Here is a 16772-nt window from a genome sequence, read left to right as displayed (position 1 = left end):
CTACTTTCTGAGGAAGCTGAAAGATCTGCACTGTGGTGGACAAGGTGCTCTGCAACGGGTAGACAAACTGTCCAACACATCGCCCGCACCAGCCTCTCCACCATCAAGGACAGAGACAATAAGAAAAGGGCCAGTAACATCATGAAGGATCCCCCCTACCCTGCTCATGGACTGTTTGTCCCACTCCCATCAGGGAGGAGGCTACGTAGCATCCAGACCAGGACCACCAGACTCAAAAACAGTCACTTTCCCGGAACAGTGAGGCTGATCAACACCTCCACCCACTGACCCACCCCTCCACACCCCCAACCACCACTACTTTATCATTTCCTGTCAGAGTCACCTTTTGGACATACAATCAATAAATGTACATAAGCTAGCTGATGTATTTATATTTATTGTGTTTTTATTATTGTATTCTTTATTTTACTGTGTTTTTCTTTGTGGTGCATTGGATTTGGAGCAATTATTTTGTTCAAAGCAACACACACAAAATGCTGGAGGAACTCAGATCCAGCAGCATCTATGGAAAAGAATAAACAGTCAATGTTTCGAGTCTCAACGAGACTGAGAAAGAAGGGGATGCCAGAGTAAAAAGGTGGGGAAGGAGAGAGGGGCGAGCTGGAAGGTTTAAAGTGAAGCCAGGTGGGTGGGAAAGGTCAAGGGGTGGAGAAGAAAGAATTTGATAGGAGAGGAGAAGAGAGCAGACCATAGGAGAGGGAGACCCAGGGGAAATAATAGACAGGTGAGAAGTGAAAAGTCAGAGTGGGGAATAGAGGTGAGGGGGGATTGGGAAACTATTCACCAGAAAGAGAAATTGATATTCATGCCATCAGCTTGAGGGCTACCCAGACAGAATATAAGGTGTTGCTCTTCATCCTGAGGATGGCCTCATCTATCTTGGCATCAAGGAGGCCATGAATCAACACGTCAGAATGGGAATGGGAATGAAAATGTTTGGCCAGCAGGAAGTCCTACTCGTGACAAACAACGTGGAGGGTTTCCTTTACACTCGTGAACTGCACAATCGTGAACTTTGAACTCCAAGATGACCATCTCAACTCATCCCATTTGCCTACTATTTCCTAATCATAGTTATGTATGACACTGCCAAATGTATTTACTTTTAGCTTGCTGGGAATGAACTGGCACCATTCAACTTCCAGATTGGTTAATATCATTTCCAGTATAAAGGAGAATGAAATAATTCTTACTCCAGAAAATGAAGCACCACAAAAAGATAAAGAACACAATAATAATAAAAAGCACTACGATAATAAAACCACACAATAAATATAAATACATAAGATAGCTTATATATACAGGCTGATTGTATGTCCATGAAGTGACACCAGACGCAGGAGTGTCTACACATAAGGTGACTCCGACAGGAAATGATAAAATAGTGGTGATTGGGGGTGTGGAGGGGTGGGTCAGTGGTGGAGTTAGGTGTTGATCAGCTTCACTGCTTGGGGAAAGTAACTGATTTTGAGTCTGGTGGTCCTGGTGTGGATGCTACGTAGCCTCCTCCCTGATGGCAGTGGGACAAACAATCCGTGAGCAGGGTGGGTGGGATCCTTCATAATGTTACTAGCCCTTTTCTGGCATCTTTCTGTATAGGTATCCTTGATGGTGGGTAGGCTGGTGCCGGTGATGTGTCAGGCAGGTTTAACAACCCACTGTCCACCGCAGTGCAGTTTCTGTACCATGCAGCCTGTTAGGATGCTCTCTACTGTGCATCTGTAGGACACAAGTATGTGCATAGCCCGTGTTTCCTACATGATGTTAGTGAAAACTTCTGTACACTTCATTGTAAAGTGCTATTTGGTATGTGGTAAGGAAGGCAAATGCAATTCATATCGAGAGGACTAGAATACAACAGCAAAGACGTAATTGAGGCTTTAAAAAGCATTAGTCAGAGCTTTATAAAGCATTAGTGGAGGTTAATAGATTCTTGATTAGTCAGGGTGTCAAAGTTTATGGGGAGAACGCAGGAGAATGGGGTTGAGAAGGATAATAAATCAGCCATGGTGGAATAGCGGAACAGACTTAATGGGCTGAATGGTCTATTTTGCTCCCATGTCTTATGATTATGGTCATAGTCCTAATTCTACTTTCCTTTAAAATTCCAGGTGTTAGAAGCTGTACACCATGGAACTGGAGTCACTAAACTGCACAGACAGAATCTCTAGCAACGGAGAACTGGCTGTGACCGCACGCAGTTTACAATGAATCACCCCATTTAGACAATTTTATATTGCTAGAACAAAAGCTTTTACAGAAGTGAGCCAAACACACACCAGGCCAATTTGCATTTCCATAGCAGCATTCTCAATCCCCCAGAGGAAAGAACTTTTAAAAGAATGAAGTATTTCTTGAGCCATTGTCATAAAGTCAGTCATACAGTACAGAAACAGACCGTTCGCCTCAACTGGTCCACAACTAGAATTCTCAGCTAAACTGGCCCTTTTCACTTACGTTTTGCCCATAGCCCATGCACCTTGTACAGATTGCTGATGTTCCTGTCTCAAACCACTTCCTCCTTCCATACACTGACCACGTTCTGGGTGAAAGACATCATAGGAGCCAACCTCCTTCCCACAGACTCTGTCAATACTTAGTGCTAGGCAAAGCAGTCAGCCTCCCTGGACAGTCTCTCTTCTGCCCCCTCCCATCAGGCAGACGGTGCAGAAGTCTGAAAGGATGTACCACCTGGCCCAAGGACAGCTTCTATTCAACGGTTATGACTTTTATTTTGTTTAGAGATACAGTGTGGAAAAGGCCCTTCCGGCCCAATGAACCGCACCACGCAACACCACCAGTTTAACACAGACCCAGTCAGTAGACAACGTAAACTGGCTGATTAACCTACTGACCAGTACATCTACGGACTGGAGGAGGAAACCCGAGCACCCTGAAGAAACCTGTATGCTCACTGGGAGAACACACAATCTCCTTAAAGATGGCACTAAAACTGAAGGCCGGAACACCTCGAGCTGTAATAGCGTTGTGCTGACTGCTACCCTATGATGGGCTCTTGGCCTCACAGTCTACCTCGTTTTGATCTTGCACTTTATTGTTTACCAGCACTGCACTCTTTCACTAGCTTTTCTTCTGCATTGTTATTTTAACTTATTCCAGCTCAATAAAGTAATAGAGCACTAGAGCATAAAACAGGACCTCTGTACCAAACTGTTATTCTACCAAGTCCCACTGACCTACACTTGAACCATAATAGAGTCACTGAGCAATGATCTGATCTGTATGAGGAGAATGCAAGACAGGCTCTTCACTGTATCTTGGCACACGTGACAATAAACCACACTACCTCATTGCCAGTCAAATTCCTCCTGAATCTCACCTCCCTCACCTTCAACCTGTGCCCTCCAGTCCTTGATTCCCCAAGCCTGAGAAAAGATGACATGCCTTCGGCCTGTCTATAACCCTCATGATATACCTCTATATTGTTATGTATGAGGGAAAGGTTAAATTGATCTTAGAGTAGGTTAAAAGGTTCAGAATTAGAATTAGGTTTAATTTCACTAGCATATGTCATGAACTTTGTTTTGTAGCAGCAATACAAAATATTAAAACTATAAAGTAAAATAAGATCTATATGCTGTGTGTATACTGCTCACTTAAGGAAGGTGAAGCATCTCCCATTGCCTGTCCTTTCCAGGTGTATTGATCACTGCAGGAACACTGTGTGGCTTGTCAAGCAGGAAGTCACAAGGAGGTCTTTTCAAGAGACTCCTGGACAGGTACATGGAGCTTAGAACAATAGAGGATTATGGGTAACCCTCGGTAATTTCTAAAGTAAGTACATGTTCAGCATAGCATTGAAGGACTTGTATTATGCTGTAGGCTTTCTATGTTCCTACACGGTGTCTTCTACACTACAGTACCCATAGCAACATAGCTTCCCTGTTCTCACAGAGTTTACTATGTCACGGCGCGATCCAGTGTCCAGCGGTATAACGGGGCAGGCAGGCTGGGCTTATCAGCCTTGGCTGGCAGCCAGCCCAGAAGAACAACTCCAATTCCAAACCCGGGCAGACAGGACTCGCTAGCCTTGTCAAGCAGCCTGCACTGATCTTCTCTATAAACCTACGCAGTGTGGGGGGAGGGGGAAGAAAAACCCTACAGCAACTGAAAAGGGGTGAAACAACAAGCATAGGTGACACTGGAAATCACAGGCTCAACTCTGCACGTCGGCAGCTCAGATCCATGGATCGTCTGTCTGTTGACCTGAGGCAACCACAGCATTTGGCAGCCGTCTGAGTGACTAAGCAGCACTTCTTCAGGGATAGCATTGCTTGCTCATCCAGAAAAGTGATTGCCAAGGAGGAGAGATGCAGGGAGGATCCTACTCTGTTCCCGTGTCCCTACAGCTCCAGAGTCTGTAGATCCAGAATAGAACAGCACATTAGAGGCCCTTCGGCCCACAATGTTGTGCTGACCCTCAAACCCTGCCTCACATATAACACCCCCTCCACCTTAAATTCCTCCATATACCTGTCTAGTAGTCTCTTAAACTTCACTAGTGTATCTGCCTCCACCACTGACTTAGGCAGTGCATTCCACGCACCAACCACTGAGTGAAAAACCTTCCTCTAATATCCCCCTTTAACTTCCCTCTCCTTACCTCTTGTACTGAGCAGTGGTGCCCTGGGGAAGAGGCGCTGGCTGTCCCCTCTGTCTATTCCTCTTAATATCTTGTACACCTCTATCATGTCTTCTCTCATCCTCCTTCTCACCAAAGAGTAAAGCCCTAGCTCCCTTCATCTCTGATCATAATCCATACTCTCTAAACCAGGCAGCATCCTGGTAAATCTCCTCTATATCCTTTCCAATGCTTCCACATCCTTCCTATAGTGAGGCGACCAGAACTGGACACAGTACTTCAACTGTGGCCTAACTAGAGTTTTATAGAGCTGCATCATTACATCACATCTATTAAACTCTATCCCTTCACTTATGAAAGCTAACACCCTATAAGCTTTCTTAACTACCTTATCTACCTGTGAGGCAACTTTCAGGGATCTGTGGACATGTACCCCAGATCCCTCTGCTCCTCCACACTCCCAAGTATCCTGCCATTTACTTTGTACTCTGCCTTGGAGTTTGTCCTTCCAAAGTGTACCACCTCACATTTCTCCGGGTTGAACTCCATCTGCCACTTCTCAGCCCACTTCTGCATCCTATCAATGTCTCCCTGCAATCTTCGACAATCCTCTACACTATCTACAACACCACCAACCTTTGTGTCGTCTGCAAACTTGATAATCCATCCTTCTACCTCCACATCCAGGTCGTTAATAAAAATCACAAAAAGTAGAGGTCCCAGAACAGATCCTTGTGGGACACCACTAGTCACAACCCTCCAATCTGAATGTACTCCCTCCACCATGACCCTCTGGCTTCTGCAGGCAAGCCAATTCTGAATTCACCTGGCCAAACTTCCCTGGATCCCATGCCTTCCGACTTTCTGAATAAGCCTATCATGTGGAACCCGCCTCTACAGTCACCAACGGTCGTGCCCTTGCTCCTGAGGACTCCTCTTCCCTAACTATCGTCACAAACGAAGAACTGTACACATGCCCACAATTAAATTAAGTAGTGTCAAAGAGGGCTAAAAAAAAACGGAAAAAAGTGAGGTCATGCTCATTGAAATCTGCTGGCAGAGGGGAATGTTGAATGAGTGTCTTCAGGCTCCTGTATCTGCTCCCTGATGATTGCCATGAGATTTAGAGCATTTTCAGGATAAGGGTCATTAATAATGGATGCCGCCTTTGTGAGGCTGCATCCATTGTCTCTCGATGCTGGAGGCTAATGCCCATGATGAGCTGGCTGAGTGGCTGAGGTAAGCACATCATGGGCCAAAGGGCCCGTACTGTGCTGGACATTCTATTAAGTCACCCATTTGGATTAAGACAGTTTTGTTACACTATTTTACAAAGCAATTAACTTAGACACAAGATCCTGTAAATTATGTTTCTAAGATGAATAAAACTAACCCAGTATACGGGGAGAATATCCTGCACTTGGTGAAACTAATGCTATGACAGATTTATTTATTTTTCTTAGAGATACAGTGCAGAATAGGACCTTCGAGCCTCAGTGCCCAGCAACCCCTGACAATCCCAGTTTAACCCTAACCTAATCACAGGACAATTTACAATGACCAATTACCCAATACATCTTTGGAGTGTGGGAGGAAACCAGAGAACCTGGAGGAAACCCACGCATTCTATGGGAGGGCATACAAACTCCTTAGGGATTGAATTCCAAACACTGACGCCCCGAGCTGTTAAGTCAGGTCAAGTCACTTTTATTGTCATTTTGACCATAACTGCTGGCACAGTACATAGTAAAAATGAGACAACATTTTTCAGGACCATGGTGTTAGACGACACAGTACAAAAACTAGACTGAAATACTTTTTAAAAGAGGGAAAAAAAATTAGACTACAGACCTACCCAGGACTGTATAAAGTGCACAAAACAGTGCAGGCATTACAATAATTAATAAACAAGACAATAGGGCAGTAAGGTGTCAGTCCAGGCTCTGGGTATTGAGGAGTCTGATAGCTTGGGGGAAGAAACTGTTATATAGTTTGGCCGTGAGAGCCCGAATACTTCGGTGCCTTTTCCCAGACGGCAGGAGGGAGAAGAGTTTGTATGAGGGGTGCGTGGGGTCCTTCATAATGCTGTTTGCTTTGCAGATGCAGCGTGTAGTATAAATATCCATGATGGCGGGAGCAGCGTTATGCTAACCACTATGCTACTGTGGTGCCCATTTACACTCATCCAAGAGGACAGATGAGATTTCGTTTTAACATCTCATTTAAAAGATTATAGCTTCTGCAATGGAAAATTCTTGAACATAAACTTTTTGAAATAGCAAAAGACTAGACAGATAGTCTTTTCTTAGTCATCCCTCTTCAGCAAATGAAAAGGTATCGGAGGGTCTCAGCAAGTCAGAAAGCACCTGAAAATTTAACTTTTTTTTAAAAAAGGTTAACTTTATTTGTCACAGGTACATGGAAATATAAAGTGAAATGTGTCGTATCACCAACCATCACTATCTGAAGATGCACAAGGGGCCATGTAAGTGTCACCACACTTCCAATGCCAACATAGCATGCCCAGAACTTGCTGACCCGAACCTGTCATCATCATTATGAGTCGTGTCGTATGATGTGGGCGATCATGGTCCCATGACCATGACTGTTCTTGGTAAATTTTCCTACAGATTTGCCATTGCCTTCTTCTGGGCAGTGACTTTACAAGATGGGTGACCCCAGCCATTATCAACACTCTTCAGAGACTGTCTGCCTGACGATGGTACAACCATCCACCACTTTCTCGCAAGGCTTCATGTGACCCTTATCAGGGGACTAAGCAGGTACTACATCTTGCCAAAGGGTGACCTGCAGGCTAGTGGAGAGAAGGAGAGCCTTACACCTCCTTTGGTAGAGATGTATCTCCATCCCACCACCTTAGCCTGTACATCTTTGGAATGTGAGAGGAAACTGGAGCACGCAAAGGAAACTCGCGCGGTCACAGGAGGAAACGTACAAACTCCTTAAAGAGGTGAGAATTGGAACCCTGATCTACTGACTGATTGCTGATGCTATAAAGCATCATGCTAACTGCAACACTACCGTACTGCTCCTTGTCTCAATAATTCAACCAAGAAGACAATACATGTTAAGAAATGAGACAGAGGCGTAAAGAGATACAACATAGAAAAAGGCCCTTTGGACCCCTTTAGGTCCATTCTGGCTACCAACCATTTACATAAATCCTACTTATTCTCCCCACATTCCAATCAACATGTGCCAAATTGGTCCACTCAACCACACACACAAGGGGGAATTTACAGTGGCAATTAAACGATGCCCCCTTCTATTAGACATTTCCACACTGGGGAGAAGAAAGTCTCTGGCTGTCCACTCTTATCTATGGCTCTATCGTCACCTCTCATCCTCCTTCGCTCTGAAGAGAAAAGCCCTGGCTCACTCAGCCTATCCTCATAAGACATGGTCTCTAATCCAGACAGCATCCTGGTAAATCTCCTCTGCACCCTCTCTAATCCAGGCAGCATCCTGGTAAATCTCCTCTGCACCCTCTCTAATCCAGGCAGCATCCTGGTAAATCTCCTCTGCACCCTCTCTAATCCAGGCAGCATCCTGGTAAATCTCCTCTGCACCCTCTCTAATCCAGGCAGCATCCTGGTAAATCTCCTCTGCACCCTCTCTAATCCAGGCAGCATCCTGGTAAATCTCCCTCTGCACCCTCTCTAATCCAGGCAGCATCCTGGTAAATCTCCCTCTGCACCCTCTCTAATCCAGGCAGCGTCCTGGTAAAACTCCTCTGCACCCTCTCTAATCCAGGCAGCATCCTGGTAAATCTCCTCTGCACCCTCTCTAATCCAGGCAGCATCCTGGTAAATCTCCCTCTGCACCCTCTCTAATCCAGGCAGCATCCTGGTAAATCTCCCTCTGCACCCTCTCTAATCCAGGCAGCGTCCTGGTAAATCTCCTCTGCACCCTCTCTAATACAGGCAGCGTCCTGGTGAATCTCCTCTGCACCCTCTCTAATCCAGGCAGCATCCTGGTGAATCTCCTCTGCACCCTCTCTAATCCAGGCAGCGTCCTGGTGAATCTCCTCTGCACCCTCTCTAATCCAGGCAGCATCCTGGTAAATCTCCTCTGCACCCTCTCTAAGGCTTCTACATCCTTCCTATAATGCAGTGACCAGAACTGAACACAATATTGCAAGTGTGGTCTAACCAAGGTTTTATATATCTGCAACATTACTTCACGGCTCTTGAACTCAATTCTCTGACCAACGAAGGTCAACACACCAGACGTCTTCTTAACAACATTTAAAATGTCTTCCCAGCCATCAGCCTGCTAGTCCCTCAACAAAAGGCAGTAAAAGTTACGAATTCTGATAATTTTAGATAAAAATGAGATGCTCAGGAATATTCAGCTGTTCAGACAACATCACTGCTAAATTGGTTTATTATTGTCAAATTATTGCCAAATTTAAAAAAAAATTAGGTGATTCAATACAATTTAAATATCCTGTTTTAGTGCAGCAGTTAGTATAATGCTATTGCAGTGTCAGCGACCGAGGTTCAATTCCTGCCACACTCTGTAAGGAGTTTGTACGTTCTCCCCGTGACCGCGTGGGTTTCCTCTGGGTGCTCCAGTTTCCTCCCACAGTCCAACAACGTACCGGTTAGTAGATTAGATGGTCACATGAGTGTAACTGGACAGCTTGGGTGAGGTGAAGTCTCTGGTAAGTTTCTCTTTTCTTGTTCACTCTTCACCCATTAGGGCATCATAGTTTAATGAGAATGGCTCCAGGGGCAGTGTTTTGCACTGTGTGGGGGATGTGGGAAGTCTGTCAGACCTCCAGTCTCCCAGATAAACACATCTGCACCAGGTGCACTGAGCTGCTACTCCTGACAGAATGTATATAAGGAACTGGAGCTGTAGCTCAAAGACCCTCAACTCATACAGGAGAATGAGGTGATGATAGATGGGAGCTACGAGGAGGTAGTCAGCCTGAGATTGCAGGTAACTGGGTGACTGGAAGGGAGATGCATAACCAGTGTAGAGTACTCCTGTGGCCGTTCCACTCAAGATTTGGATGATGGAATTGATGGCTTTGTTACAAAGTCTGCAGACGATATGAAGGAAGATGGAGGGGCAGGTAGTTTTAAGGAAGTAGAGTATTGAGGCTACAGAAGGACTTGGACAGGTTAGGAACATAGGCAAAGAAGTGGCAGATGGAATACAGCGTCAGGAAGTGTATGGTAATGCACTTTGTTAGAAGGAATGAAAGGATTAACTATTTTCTAAATGGAGAGAAAATGCAAAAAAACTAAAGTTCAAAGGGACTTGGGAGTCCTTGTGCAAGATTCCCTAAAGGTTAATTTGCAGGTTGAGTCTGTGGTGAGGAAGGCAAAAGCAATGTTAGCATTCATTTCAAGAGAACTAAATTCAAAAGCAAGGATGTAATGGTGAAGCCTCACTTGGAGCATTATAAGCAGTTTTGAGCCCTTTATCTTAGAAAGGATGTGCTGAAACTGGAGAGGGTTCAAAGGAGGTTCACGAAAATGATTCCAGGATTGAATGGCTTGTCATACGAAGAGCCTTTGATCATTCTGGGCCTGCATTCACAGGAATTCAGAAGAAAGAGGATGAATGAGAATATCTAACAAATGGTGAAAGGACTTTGGATAGAGTGGATGTGGAAAGGATGGTAGGGAATCCAAGACCAGAGGACACAGAATAGAGGACCATCGTTTTACAAAGGAGATGAGGAGGAATTTCTTTATCCAGAGAGTGGTGAATCTGTGGAATTCATTGCCACAGGCAGTCAAGAATGCCAGGTTTTTATGTATATTTAAGGCAGAGGTTGATAGATTGATTGGTCAGGGCATGGAGGGATATGGAGTGAAGGCAGGAGATTGGGGCTGAGAGGAAAAATGGATCAGCCATGATGAAATGGCAGAGCAGACTCGATGGGCCAAATGGCCTGTTTCTGCTCCTATCTCTTACAGTCTTAGCATGCAAGGGGACTAATCAATCATCTTATAACAGCAGGATTGAAGCTGTCCTGGAGCCTGGTGGTACATGCTTTCAGGATTTTTATATCTTCTGCCCAATAAGAGAGGGGAAAAGAGAGAACATCCAGGGTGGGTGGGGACTTTGATTATGTTGCTGCTTTAATGAGTCAGCGAGATATGCAGACAGAGTCCATGGAGGGGAGGCTGGTTTCCATGATGTGCTGAGCTGTGTCCACAACTCCCTGCAGTTTCCTGTGGTCACGGGCAGAGCAGTTGCCGCACCAAACTGTGATACTGCCTTCATGAAGTCAATAACCTTAGTCAGTTCTAACAAGAGGTCAACTTAAAACTTCAGAGTAACACACCACAAAGTGCTGGCGGAATTCAGCAGGTCAGGCAGCATCTATGGAAAGGAATAAACAGTCAATGCTTTGGGTGAAACCCTTTCTCCAGCATTTTGAGTAGGTTGCTCTGGATTTCCAGTTTTTGCTGTATCTCATATTTACAAACTTAAAACCTCAGCTGTTTCTCTCTCCTCAGACATCGCTGGGCATCTGTAACACATATTTGGAAGAGCTACTTCATCTGAATTAGAATCAAGTAACCATGGTACCTTTTGCAGGAGATTAACTGGAATGGGGAACAGGCAAACACAGTCTGAGATCGTTGCTAAAAATACTGAAAGAAAAATAAAGAATGGTGTGACTTAGGATTCAAAATAACCAGAACCTCATGAATAAATGAGATTAGATCAAATTCAATATTGTTTAATGTCATTTCCAGTATACAAGTGTAACTAACGGGGAACAAAATAATTGTTACTCTGAATCTGATGCAGCACAAAAAATAAAGTAAAGAGAGTAATTAAAAAAAAACCAATGAATACAAATACATAAGATAGCTTGTATACATAAATTGATTATATGTCTATAAAGTGACACTAGGCACAGGAATGTCTGCACATAGGGTGACTGACAGGAAGTGATAAAGTAGTGGTGGTTGGGGATGTGGAGGGGTGGGTGAGTGGGTGGAGGTGTTGATCAGCCTCATTGCTTGTGGAAAGTGACTGTTTTTGAGTCCGGTGGTCCTGGTCTGGATGCTACGTAACCTCCTCCCTGATGGGAGTGGGACAAACAGACCACAAGTGGGGTGGGTAGGATCCTTCATGATGATGTTGGCTCTTTCCTGGCACCTTTCCGTATATACATTATGTCCTTGATGGCGGGTAGGCTGGTACCGGTTTTGACTACCCGTTGTAGAGGATTCCTGTCCACTGCAGTGCAGTTTCCGTACCATACAGTGATGCAGCTTGTTAGGGTGCTGTCTACCGTACATCTGCAGAAGCTCGTGATGATCGATGTGCAAAGACCGTATCATTTCAGCCTCCTCAGAGAGCAGAGGCATTGGTGAGCTTTGTTAGTGGCAACATGAAGCTAGCTGGCATTTAAAGAGACAAGTGTAAAAACAAGGGTAAAACCTGGATTTGAGGGAATGCGTGGTAATGAGAGGTTGGACAAAATTAGATTGCTTTTTTTGCATTATTTTAAATTTAACTATAACACATATATACTTCCTGTAACTGATAAATTTACTTTTTTCCTCTATACTTATCATGTATTGCATTGTACTGCTACTGCTAAGTTAACAAATTTCATGACATCTGCCAGTAATATTAAACCTGATTCTGGTTTCGTTTTCCCCCAAGGCTGAGGGGAGATCTGATAGAGGTTTAAAAGATTATGAGAGGCACAGACAGACTAGATAGCATCTTTCTCCCAGGGTCGAAATGTCTAATACCAGAGGGCGTGCATTTAAGGTGAGAAGTAGTTATTTCAAAGGATTCATATTCAACATTCAAAATATTTATTATCAAAGTAAGTATACAGAATACAACTCTGAGATTCATCCTCCCACAGGCAGCCACGAAACAGAGAAACACCATGAAACCTGGTCAGGAAAACTTTACACACCAACGTGTGAAAAAAGAACAAAGTGTGCAAACAGCAAAAAGCAAGTGGACAACACAGAATATCAAACCAGGAGTCCAGTCGTAATGAGTTTATTTCAGCTCAACACTGCACCACCAGTACACTGCAGGCTGTAGGAAAAAGCATTCTGTGCTGAAGCACCCCAGACCACACCACCCAAAAACAGTGAAATAAAGGAGCCAGAATCCAGGACACATGAAACATGAACCCCAAAGTTCCCCAGAGATGTGAAGGGCAAGCTTCTTTTACTCAGAGAGTGCAGGGTGCCTAGAATGCACTGCCAGGGGTGGTGGTAAAGGCAGACACATTAGCGACTTTTAAGAGACTTTAGATTGTGAGGAAAATGTAAGGATTCATTTAGTTGGCCATTTTATTATTTATTTATTTGATTTTGACACAACATTGTGGGCCAAATGGCCTGTTCATGAGCTGCTCTCAACAGAACCAACTTAACATAGGGGAAGAAACTCTCGGGGTAAAGGCGGCCAAATGATAAGCTGCAACCAGTATCCATTTGTCATGTGTGGAATTGTTATTGTCAGACAGGAGAAACCAGGAATGCTTGTGCTGTAGTGAGTGAACCACAGGACAGAAACCAGGCAAGCCGTTCCACAATGAACAAAGGAAATGACAACTGGGCTTGGCGCTAAAGAGCTATTAGTAGATTGCTGTTTAAAGCGCTTTACAGAATCATTTAGGCCAGTGAGCCTGGTTGAGTGCACGATAAAATTAACTGCAGCTTCAAGAGGTGACCAGTTTGACTTGGAGTGTTCCGTTCAGTTCTGATTCTTGATTATAAGACCATAAGACATAGGAGCAGAATTACACCATTTGGCCCATCAAGTATGCTCCACCAAAATGACTGATTTATTATCCCTCTCAATATCATTCTCAGGCCTTCTCCCCGAAACCTCTGGCGCCCTGACTAATCAAGAAATATCAACCTCCACTTTAAATATACCCAATGACTTGGCTCCACTGCCATCTGTGGCAATGAATTCCACTGATTCACTGTCATTATATTGGCTGCTTTACTGAGCCAATGAAAAGTTTAAACAGAGGGAACGGTGTCTTCTCTGATGTGCAGCCCATCACACCCTAACAGTGTGTTCCACACACCCACCATTCTCTATGTACAAACCTACCTCTGACATCCCCTACTTTCCTCTAATCACCTTAAAATTATGCCTCCTCATATTAACCATTTCAAAAGTTTCTGGCTGTTCACTCTGTGTCTCACATCACCTTGAAAATCTCTATCAACTTACCTCTCATGCTCCTTCACTCCAAAGAGGAAAAGCACCAGCTCGCTCAACCTTTCCTCATAAGACACGTTCTCTAATCCAGGCAGCATCCTGGTAAAGTTCCTCTGCACGCTCTCTAAAGCTTCCACATCCGTCCCATAACAAGTTTCAGCTATGCTGTTAACATATTTTTACAGAGATACATAGCATCTGGCCACATTTACTCACAACACTCTCTTTGAAGGGGAGAAGTTGAGGATGATTGACTTGAGGAACACTGAGATGAGAACATCATTCAGGCATCTATTTCACACAGAGAGAGATTTGCCATGTTGTCGTGTCACTTTAGATCTGGGTACAGTAGTGTAGCAGTTAACGTGATGCTATTACTGGTGCATTCTGCAGTTGAGAGTTCGATTCCAGCATTGTCTGTAAGGAGTTTGTACGTTCTCCCTGTGAACCACATGGGATCCCTCTGGGTGCTCTGGTTTCCAAAGATGTTCTGTTTGTTTGTTTACTTACTTACTTGTTTAGAGCTTCAGCACAGAACAGGCCCTTCCAGCACTTCCATTGGCATTGCCAGCAACCTCAATTTAACCCTAGCCTAATCATGGGACAATTTACAAAGACTGATTAAGACCATACGGCCATAGCTATAAGAGCAAAATTAAGTCACTTGGCCTACCAAGTCTGCTCTGCCATTTTATCATGGCTTATCCAATTTTCCTCTCAGCCCCAATCTCCTGCCTTCCCCCCGTATCCTTTCATGTCTTGACCAATCAAGAATCTGTCAAGCTTTCCAATATTCATAAAGACTTGGCCTCCGCAGCTGCCTGTGGCAACAAATTCCACAGATTCAATACTCTATGGCTAAAGAAATTCCTCCTCTTTTAAGTTCTAAAAGGCATCCCTCTATTCTGAGGCTGTGTCCTCTAGTCTGACTCTCCCACCACAGGAAACATCCTCTCTATCAAGGCCTTTCACCATTTAATAGGTTTCAATGGGGTCACACCTCATTCTTCTGGGAAGGTCTGATGAGTCTTCGTCGAGAAACAGTGGGAAGGTGGGGACTTGGAACTCAGCTAGTTGGAAGTGCGTCATACTCCCTGACTTAGTCTCTCGGTGACTTTCAATTTGCTTTCAAGTAGTCACTGTACCAAGTCTAGAACAAGCGGCTAGTACATTTAGTCAGCACAGAATAGACCCGGAAATGCATCTAACTTGTTCTGCTCAGAACCCTACCGTAGTGGTATATAATGTCTGCTTAAACATTACTGAATTTAAAACGTACTTCACAGCCTCGACATATTGAGACATCCCGATGTGATCAAAGATGTGACGGAATTGCAAGACTGTCTTCTTTTGCCAGTAAAACTGAAGAAAAACATCCAAAGCTACGCTTGCACACACCAGGTCACCTCAAAGACCAATCAGAATGTCACCAGCCAAGCACTTTCTGAAATAACCTGCTTACGTGACAAAAAAAGTAGACTAGTTATAAGCACCTGAAGAGTTATTTAAAATTGTATGTCCTCTTCAGTCCTATGGTTTTTATATTTTGTGTTGTCACCTGTTCTTTCTCGTTGCTTGTGCAGGGGAGAGGGGGCTTGGGGGTCAATGTTCTTGTTAGTTTTTGTGTGGGGTAGGGGGAATTGGAGGTTGATGTTCTCATTGTGTTTTGTGGGGAGGGGGGGAGGATTTGAACTGACCCATGGCTTTCTTTGTTTCATGGTTATCTGGAAAAGAATCATCTCAAGGTTGTATTCTGCATACATACTTTGATAATAAATGAACCTTTGAAAAACTACATACAAAGACAACCAATGTGCAAAAGAAGACAAACTGAGAAATGCTGAGAAGTGTGAGGTTCTACATTTTGGAAGGAATAATCCAAATAGAACATACAGGGTAAATGGTAGGGCAATGCAGAGGAACAGAGAGATCTAGGAATAATTGTACATAGTTCCCTGAAGGTGGAGTCTCATGTAGATAGGGTGGTGAAGAAGGCTTTTGGAACGCTGGCCTTTGTAAATCAGAGCATTGAGTTCAGAAGTTGGGATGTAATGTTAAAATTGTACAAGGCATTGGTAAGGCCAAATTTGGAATATTGTGTCCAGTTCTGGTCACCAAATTATAGGAAAGATATCAATAAATTAGAGAGAGTGCAGAGACGATTTACTAGGATGTTACCTGGGTTTCAGCACTTAAGTTACAGAGAAAGGTTGAACAAGTTAGGTCTCTATTCATTAGAGCGTAGAAGGTTGAGGGGGGATTTGATCGAGGTATTTAAAATTTTGAGAGGGATAGATAGAGTTGACGTGAATAGGCTGTTTCCATTGAGAGTAGGGGAGATTCAAACGAGAGGACATGATTTGAGAGTTAGGGGGCAGAAGTTTAAGGGAAACACGAGGGGGTATTTCTTTACTCAGAGAGTGATAGCTGTGTGGAAGTAGTAGAAGCCAGTTTAGTTGTGTCATTTAAGGTAAAATTGGATAGGTACATGGACAGGAAAGGAGTGGAGGGTTATGGGCTGAGTGCGGGTAGGTGGGACGAGCTGAGATTAAGAGTTTGGCATGGAATAGGAGGGCCGAGATGGCCTGTTTCCGTGCTGTGATTGTTATATGGTTATAAATGGTTATATGTGCCAATACAAAAACTCATTATAATAAATAATATTGAGAATGGTTCCTCTTCAATGAAAATGGGGAGAAAATGCAGATGAATTCAGTAACAAGAATAGTGGACAAGACCTCAGATTCTCTTCAATAACACATATACCTCGACTAGTTTCTGAGGCAAACACAGCCATAGTTCCTCAAAATAATCAGAATGCCAAATAAATGCATTAACCAACTTTTTTTTATCATTATCATAGAGCTATTTATGGCACGCTGCGAGATGCAAAAATTGCTTGCTGCAGATTCTGCACTGCAGCTGTGAAAGTATTTCAAAA

The 16772-nt window shown here is 43.9% G+C and overlaps 1 protein-coding gene across 1 annotated transcript in view; it reads right to left on the bottom strand.

Annotated features, from left to right (window-relative positions):
* inppl1a (inositol polyphosphate phosphatase-like 1a) overlaps window positions 1–16772 on the bottom strand; it is a 188493-nt gene that overhangs the window by 87863 nt on the left and 83858 nt on the right. The window lies entirely within an intron of this gene.

The sequence above is a fragment of the Hypanus sabinus genome, chromosome 3 (genome assembly GCF_030144855.1).
Source record: "Hypanus sabinus isolate sHypSab1 chromosome 3, sHypSab1.hap1, whole genome shotgun sequence".
Lineage (NCBI taxonomy): Eukaryota > Metazoa > Chordata > Chondrichthyes > Myliobatiformes > Dasyatidae > Hypanus > Hypanus sabinus.
The sequence above is the reverse complement of the archived record's forward strand: the minus strand, read 5'-3'. Positions and strand labels throughout refer to the sequence as shown.